Source organism: Macaca thibetana, chromosome 5, assembly GCF_024542745.1.
Source record: "Macaca thibetana thibetana isolate TM-01 chromosome 5, ASM2454274v1, whole genome shotgun sequence".
Lineage (NCBI taxonomy): Eukaryota > Metazoa > Chordata > Mammalia > Primates > Cercopithecidae > Macaca > Macaca thibetana.
The window spans coordinates 144,003,641-144,011,385 of NC_065582.1; the positions used below are offsets into that span (position 1 = coordinate 144,003,641).

At 37.2% G+C, this 7,745-nt stretch overlaps 1 long non-coding RNA gene across 1 annotated transcript in view; it reads right to left on the reverse strand.

Moving 5' to 3' along the window:
- LOC126955201 (uncharacterized) overlaps window positions 1–7,726 on the reverse strand; it is a 31,811-nt gene extending 24,085 nt beyond the window's left edge. Inside the window, exons 1-2 of the long non-coding RNA XR_007725835.1 lie at window positions 7,698–7,726; window positions 418–542 (exon numbers count right to left, since the gene is read on the reverse strand). This is a non-coding gene — a long non-coding RNA (uncharacterized LOC126955201). The remainder of the gene's footprint in view (window positions 1–417; window positions 543–7,697) is intronic.
- Window positions 7,727–7,745: the final 19 nt, after the last annotated feature.

Sequence of the window (7,745 nt, forward strand, 5' to 3'; positions counted from 1 at the left end):
TTCACTGCCTCCCAGGCCTAAAGTATAAGCCAGGAGGAACTCAGGTTTCCAGAAATTAAGGATCCCATTTTTACCTAAAATACTGGCTTTACTCTCAGGTTCTCTTGATTAACTTAGCCAATGATTTTTTTTTCCTACGTAAGTGCACAAGAAAAATTAAACAAAGGGGTGGAACACAAAAATCCCTGTGAATTTTTAAAAGTCAAAGTTTATAACCCCTGCAATATTACAGCTTACTACCAATTCTTTTCTGACCCAGCCAGAAGTAAGAGGCCTCTAACTAGATCCAAGCCAGTTAATTCTTGGATCAAATCTGTTCCCAGACCTAGTCCAGTTTGGATCAGAAATTTGCTCAAAGAAACTCAGAGAGCTCAAAACACAAATCCGTGGAGCTCTGAAATCTGAGAGTAAGCTTACCCATGATCCCCAGTGGCTCTGAGAGATCAACGGACACAAGTGGGTCCTGCAGGTACCTTGCGTGTTCACTCAGCGCTGCTGGGGCATGCTAGAAGCTCCACTTCAGATCCCGCTTCTGACACCATCTGATAAAAGAGAAACTTCAGCTGAATTAAATTTAAAGAATTTAATTAAGCAGTAAACGATTCACGAATTGGGCAGCCCCCAGAATCACAGCAGATTCACAGAGACTCCAGGAGTGCCTCATACTCAGAACAAATTCATAAACAAAAAAAGGAAAAGTGGCTTACAGGAATAGGAAGTGAGGTACAGAAATGGTGAAATTGGTTACAGCTTGATGTTTGCCTTACTTGAACGCAGTTTGAACATTCAGCCTCTATGAGTAGTTGAAGTATGGCTGCTGGGATTGGCCAACACTCAGCCACTGTTACAGGTGCATACGATTAAGTTAGAGTTTCAATTTTGTCTGACTATTAAACTAGGTTACAGTTCATTCACAAAGATTCAAATATAGAATTACAGAATCCTTCTCAGGCCATATTTAGTTTACTTTAACAATGGGCATAAAGTCCTCAACATTGGGAAGGGGAAAAAATGGCATAAGATAGATATTTAAATTCATGAATCTTAGTCACTCAGTACTTTTCTACATTAAAATTAAAAGAAGCAATATTTAAGAAGAGAAGTCAAGGTCCTCGTGGCGTTTATGAGCCAAGTGCACCAGGGAACTAATTAGTGATTGAAAGGAGTCTCTTAAATAGCAACTGCTGTCATAAAATCCACAAATAACACAGGAGGTGGGTTATAGAGTTTTTAAATGGCTAGATGTGCATAGAATACTGTTTAAAAGCAAAAGAATACATTGATAGCTTCCAGCAGCAACTGATAGTAAAGAGAAAATAAAAAATAATTGGTATTAAATATTGTCTGGAGTCATTTAGTGAAAACATTGGTTCTCAAAGTGTGGTTCCTGTGGACCAGCAGCATTAGCATCATCTAGCAACTTAGAATGCAAATTCTCAGCCTCCACCCCAAAACTACTGAATCCGAGCCTCTGGGGTGGAAGTCAGAAATTTGTGTTCTAACAAGCCCTCCTGGTGATCCTGTGGGATACTCAGGTTTGAGAACCACTGTTGTGGAGATGAGGAGTCCTGACCACAAGGCAGTGTGGTAAGGGGTCCAAAAGTACCAGCGTTGAAGTAAGACAACCCTGAGTTTGTATCTCACATCTGGTTCTAGCTGTGTGAAGTCGGGCAAGTACTTACACCTTCTAAGTCTATTTATTAGTGTGCCTATCCTAGAGGTTTTTTGCAGGGATTAACCAAGAACATTCATGAAACCATATTAGCTACTGTTTCATCATCAGCGTCATCTTAGGACTCTCTGAAGGCATGACTATATTCTTTCCCTGAGTATGAAGGCACGGCATAGTCAATGTTCAATATATTCTATAAAAGATAACAAGAAGATGGGTACCATTTCATGGTAAGATTTGCATATGAATGGATAAATTAATAATAATAACAACTTCTATATGCTTACTATATATCTGACATTGTTTTAAATGTTTACATATATTAACTCACCATAACCCTGTAAGATAAGGTCTATTATTATCTCTACTTCACAGATGAGGAAATTGAGGCACAAAGGGCTAAGTGCCTGAAGTTACAAAGGTAGAAAGTGATTAAATACAGACAATTTGCCTCAAAGTCTGTGTGCTTAACCACTGTGCTACATCATTTCTCAAAGTTAAAAACAAGTTTTGACATTTAAGGCATGGATTTCAATTGTCTAGAAAAATACACTCACATGGAATATCTCATTCTCCAAGAAATCAGAAAAAAATGAAACATTTTATTCTTATTTCTACTACGTGCCCTCTCAGCATCTCTTCCATATCCATTAAATGCATCCAACTGATTCCAAAGAAAAGGTGGTAGCGTGAAAAGCAGGATGACTATTCCCTCTAAAATGGAAGAAGTAATAGAGCCAGGGAAAGCCAGTGAGAAATCCACAGGATGGGAACATACATTGAGTTGCCCAACTTCTCATTTTCTCAGTGCAAGGGCATTCCAGGAAAACAGACCAAACTATTACCCTCTGGCAGCAGCAGTATCTCTGCTATGTCTGAGTCAGATACTCAGAGAGTTGAATGTACTATGGGGAAATAAGAATGGAGCTCAAGCTGGGCATCCTGCCTTGCTTTGAGTGGCACTCTGTGTGCCTGAGCAAACTGCCTGGATACCTATGACTGGATGAGAGGAAGCAGTTTCCTTGACTTTGCTTGATAGATTTTACTGGCATTTGTCAGGCTTTTAAAACTTCTCAGTGTTTGAAACAAGAGAGTTTAGACTCCAAGACTGCAAAAAAGGAGGCAGTTTTTAGATAGAAAGCTGCAAGACAGATCAATTTTACCCTTAACTCATTCAATCTCCAGTTTTTGAATGCCTGCCATGTTCTTTCGGCTTCTTCAAGGTGACCAATCCAAACAATTCACTCACTGTTTCAACACTCTCAATTGCCAGTATTTAAAAGACATACAGTGTTGTGATAAGAAAAAAAGAAAAAGAAAACTCCCTCCATACTTCCCAATGCCAGAAAACAATCTAAAATGAAATTGAGAGAATGTGAGATTAGCTTTTCCTCTTATTATTTAAGATGAAATATTCATTGGACCGGGTTTTTGGCAGAACGGAAATTTCAATGTGTGCTTACTCCTCTTGTTAGCTCTTACTGAAAATGCCATCTCATTTCTCATACACACTCCCTGAACATCTTAGCTAATATGTCTGGAAAAAGACATTCAAAAGGAAATATCTATGTTTTACTCTATAAATTTTTCCACTATCTACTCCGTAAAGAAAAACTAGAAGCAATAAGATTTCCTGTAGGTCAGAGTAAAATGCTTCCTTTCACTATTGCTATACATTTACACCAATCATAAGAGTTTTTCTCAATGAGAAAATTTTCTCCAGCTTTGATATCCAACTTTGTGCAAAGAATCACTAAAAGTTAAAGTACCTTAAGCTTCTCCTGGGTGTGTAACAATATGAAAGAACTAATATTAGTTTTTAAGTGTGATAATACTGGTTTTCTTATTTATCTGATCTCATGCAGGAACTAAGCTTCCCACATAACAGAAGAAGAGGTGTGTATAACGTCTACAGAACAAATTGCCTCAATGTCTTTTGTAACAAAGGTATGAGGTAAACTATGCCTTTGTATAGTTTACAAACCTTTTGTGGGTGTAATGAATTTAAAGGGAATATCTTCTCATTTTCCACCTTATAGAATTTCTTTTGGTAACCCCCAAAACTCTCAGTGAATAATATTTCATGTAGTTTTTATGGTTGTGTTCTAGGTTGAAGAGATGAGGGAGCAATGGGAGCTGTGGCTTTCTCCCTCCGCCATCAACACTCTGCTAGTATGGGCAGTTGCCAGCGTGGACAGGGTTGCAGGCTTGGGCCAAGAAAGATGTAAGTGTAGGTACCTGCGGCAGAGCTGAGAATAACCAAGTAGACAAGTAAGACACCTTTGGGGGAAAGAAAAATTAAAAAGTAAAAGAAATAACAACAAAATTTTCATTCCAAATATACAGAGTGAAATTACAATGTAAGATTGATTAACAGTGTGAAACTAATCTCCTTCCCAGATAACACTAATTACCAAAGGATAAATAGTAACCTTACAGTGGACAAACCTGGCAGTCCCATCTTAACCCAAGTGATCAAAGTTAACATCAACAGGAACGGAGTATTCACATCATAGTAATCAAAGTTATCATCAACAGGAACGGGGTATTCACATCATAGTGATCAAAGTTAACATCAACAGGAACAGGGTATTCACATCATGTGCCTCCTGGTAGGATACCCTGACAGCAACACGACATGACTTCCTGCCAAAGCCACAAGGTGACATCAGACAACCCCATACATGAGGGGTAGTCTACAAAACAAATGGCCTGTACTATTAAAAAAAGTCAATATCATTAAATTCAAAGGAAGACTGTTCCAAGTGAAAGAGATTAAAAGGACATGATAATTGAATGCAACACATGATCTAGAGAACATTATTGGGACAAAATATAAAATCTGAAGAAGGTCTGTAAATGAGATACTAGTATTGTTTTAATATTAAATTCCTGATTTTAATCAATGTGTTGTGGTTATGTAAGAGAATGTGCTTGCCTTAGGAAAACACACTTTGAAATATTTAGGAGTAACAGGATTCATGTCAGCAACTTTCTCCCAAACAGTTCCGAAAAAACAATACAGAGAAAGAAGAATAAAGCAAAAACTGTAGAGTAAAAATGTTCTTTGTTGGATCCTAGCAACTTTTCTGTAATCTGAAATTATGTCAAAATTTTTAAAATTGAAATGCAGAACTTTAGGATAAATATGATGTCACCACAGTTCAAGGAAAAAGGGAAAAAAATAGTTCACTCTCTTACAGAGAGTCTCCTTGAGGGCACGTGCCAGTCTCTAGACTTGCTTCCCTGTCCTACTCTTCATTCATCTTTTCCCCGCAAATGTTCTCACAGCTTCTCACTGCCAACCCCTTTCCAACTCCAGAAAACCCTTACCATCTTGAGACCAGTGCAATACGCTGAACTCAATAAGCTAGTGCTCAAACACTGGGTAATTCTGACCAGAATGAAATAAACAGAGGGAGGGGGCTAGAGTGGATGAGGGTGGCATATTAAGAACATGCCTGAGATGAGGTCCTTCCATTGGTGTGACATGCCTCCCCATCCTTCCTGCTCAGTTAGAAAATAATTATTGTATCAAACTGGCATATCTATTTTCTTGACACACACATGCAAAAGAACAAGAAATGATTTTTCAGAAACTACAGAATAGGTTCATACTGAAGAGGAGATTGTTCTATACAAATTGAATGATCTTCACACACTCCCTTTTCCAGTCAGGAGACAGCACTTTTTGTTATGAATGTTCATTCCAACTACTACTCTCATACTCATCCTCTAGTTTCCAAACACGGGGAGAGGCTTATTGGTGGGTAAGACAAATCTCTCTCTTCAAGAAACAGAGCTGTCAGTCGTTGCTTAGCAAATTCTGGCCACCAAAAGACCCAGGGAAGCTCTGAAATTACAGATTTTCTATACCCTAGTCTAGATAAATATTTTAGGTTGGGTGTTCCCACAGGAATGCAGCAGGAGAGGACATCATCCTTCATCCATAATAACTGCCGGGGATGCTGGGAATGGGCAGATATGGAGTGAGGGTTTGGGGCTGCCAAGTTCCAACTTTCCTCTGGTATCTTTGTTCAATATGGTCTCCTCTTCCTGGAATCCATCCCCAACCTTAGAGTCTACTGTCTATTCTCCCTTCCTAATACCTTTCCATTTTGCAGTTTGTTTCCACCCAGTTGCTGTCACCCTCATTCAGGCTGTAAGCTTAGCCCTTACCCTAAAAGGTACCAGTTAGAGGAAGCACTGGGAGGTAAACAAAATCCAACTCAATGTCATTAAAAGAACTATACCTGCCAGTCCTAATAAGAAAAAATGTGAAAATAGTTTAGAGTGGAGTGACACAGTTATAGACTAGTTGAAATCAACAAATGGACCAAATGTGGTAGAGAAAAGTATTAGGTAATGATGACTTGAATCTGGAGAACTCAGGCACACTGACAAAGATGTCACAAAATTTTCAAGGATATCTGTAATGCTAGAGCTCAGATGTCTCAGATGATATATCTGGTCAATGTTCAACCTCAGCCAGCTAAAAGTATAACCTCTGAAAGTGCTTATCATGCTAACCCTGAAATTGTTTGGATAGCATAATTGTTTCCAAGAGAATCAATAGCTGTAAACCTGTAGAATTACATATATAGGATTAAGTGAATCAAACTTATAGTACTAATATTTTTAGTAAGGTTTAGAAATAGTCACTGTATTTAGGAGAATTTGACCTGTTACTAAAATCATCTGTGTAATTCCAAATTAAAGTGATGGGACTAATTGACAAAGATTCTATGTCAAAATTAATCAGTATTAGAGACTTTAAAAAAGTCTAAGACAAATCTTCTATAATTTAAATTTATCCTATTATGATAGTTATTTAAGTACCAAGAAGGCTTTTTCAGATGACTAAAGAACTTAAATATGAAAAGGAAATGTATCAACTTCATCAGTGTAGTTTAAGATGTTTAAGGGGGTTTAAGTTTATAAATGGAATCAAACATTAATTAAACACTGCTTTAAAAGTAATTTTTAAAATTTGCGAGATGTCTAAGTAGAATAAAATATTTCTAGTTATTTTACTAGATGTCTAAGTAGAATAAAATAATTAAGTTAAATCTACTTAAATGTCTAAGTATACTAAAATAACTTAAATTTCAAAGCTTAAAGAAGAGCTATGTTTGTTACATACAAATTTAATAAATTGAATATTAAATTTTTTAAATGAAGTTTGATTTGGATAATCCTTTTGGGACCCCAAAACGATACATAAGAACAGAAAACTTCCGTTGACAAGATGGCCACAGTCGCATCCTAACTGGGATCTCCTTCTGTGTTTTCCCTCACGGTGTAGTTTACACATAGCTAAGAGATGATGCTCCCAAAATACCGTTATGGAACTTGTCTCTTCAAAAATCAATAATACTTTTCCTTTTCCATTTTTTTGTATAAACAAGGGAAAAACTAAAAGAATCTTTGTGTTTTACTTCATCCATTGTTTTGTTAATATCTTATTCACCTCCAAGATTGCATTTATTTTTATCCAGAAAGTCACCTTAATAAGTTACTACCTCACAAAATTAATTTCAGCCTCTATTCTCTATTGGACTCAGTTTAATACTATTTCGGTTCACATTAACAAGTTCTTTGCTAAGTGTCAGCAGTTTAAAACCCTGTTTCACGTAACCTGTTTCTAGGATGATGCAAACTCTGTTTTTTTCTTACATTTAGAAACACAATTTGGACAAAATGTAGTATTATGTCCACGGAAAGCTCCAGAATTTTCATAATGCACCCTTGAGAAAGGTTTCTGAGATTTATTGAAAAGTTTGGCAGAGAATGCTGGCTGCCTACCTGCTAATCCATCTCTCCTTCTCTTAAGTATCAGAATCCCAAATTTTTATCTAGTTACATTACTGGCTGGATAAATAACTAATTTCCCATCCTCCCTATCTGTCCGGAGCTGCACGCCCCAGCCATAGCGAATAATAATTGAGGATTAAACGCCTGAGCTATATTCATTTCCACCCCACACCTTCTCCCTATCTTTGCCTTTTTTCCCCTGTACTAATACCTCATTAAAGATGGCGCTCTTCCTGCTTCTTCTTCACTCACTTTTCCC